Source organism: Arachis stenosperma, chromosome 6, assembly GCF_014773155.1.
Source record: "Arachis stenosperma cultivar V10309 chromosome 6, arast.V10309.gnm1.PFL2, whole genome shotgun sequence".
Classification (NCBI taxonomy): Eukaryota; Viridiplantae; Streptophyta; class Magnoliopsida; order Fabales; family Fabaceae; genus Arachis; species Arachis stenosperma.
Window position 1 is genome coordinate 20583322 of NC_080382.1, and position 1008 is coordinate 20584329.

The window sequence follows — 1008 nt, forward strand, 5'->3', positions numbered from 1 at the left end:
AGACCATTGTTGCTAAGTCAGAAGTATTCTGCTTAGAACTCTCTGTCTGTTGCTGAGAAGATGATGGAAAAGGCTTGCTATTGCTAAACCTGTTTCTTCCACCATTATTGTTATTGAAACCTTGTTGAGGTCTCTCTTGATTCTTCCATGAGAAATTTGGGTGATTTCTCCATGAAGAATTATAGGTTTTCCATAGGGTTCTCCTAGGTAATTCACCTCTTCCATTGAAGGGTTCTCAGGATCATAAGCTTCTTCCTTAGATGAAGCATCCTTAGTACTGTTTGGTGCATTTTGCATTCCAGACAGACTTTGAGAAATCAAATTGACTTGTTGAGTCAATATCTTGTTCTGAGCCAATATGGCATTCAGAGCGTCAATCTCAAGAACTCCTTTCTTCTGACTAGTCCCATTGTTCACAGGATTCCTTTCAGAAGTGTACATGAATTGGTTATTTGCAACCATTTCAATCAATTCTTGAGCTTCTGCAGGCGTCTTCTTCAGATGAAGAGATCCTCCAGCAGAAATCTGGATAGTTCAGAGACCATCATAGAAAATACCTATGATGCTCCATTCAGAAAGCATGTCTGAAGGACATCTTCTGATTAATTGTTTGTATCTTTCCCAAGCTTCATAGAGGGATTCTCCATCCTTCTGTCTGAAGGTTTGGACTTCCACTCTAAGCTTACTTCTCCATCTTTGTGGTGGAAAGAACTTTGCCAAGAAGGCATTGACTAGCTTTTCCCAAGAGTCCAGGCTTTCTTTAGGTTGAGAATCCAACCATATTCTAGCTCTGTCTCTTACAGCAAAAGGGAATAGCATCAGTCTGTAGACCTCAGGGTTAACCCCATTAGTCTTGACTGTGTCACAGATTTGCAAGAATTCAGCTAAGAACTGATGAGGATCTTCCATTGGAAGTCCATGGAACTTGCAATTCTGTTGCATTAGAGAAACTAATTGAGGCTTAAGCTCAAAGTTGTTTGCTCCAATGGCAGGGATAGAGATGCTTCT

The 1008-nt window shown here is 40.5% G+C and overlaps 1 non-coding gene across 1 annotated transcript; it reads left to right on the forward strand.

The window, feature by feature from the left end:
• Positions 1 to 576: 576 nt before the first annotated feature.
• Positions 577 to 684, forward strand: LOC130938233 (small nucleolar RNA R71). Its single transcript, XR_009069406.1, has one exon. It is a non-coding gene; the product is annotated as a small nucleolar RNA R71 (small nucleolar RNA).
• The last annotated feature ends 324 nt before the right edge of the window (positions 685 to 1008 follow it).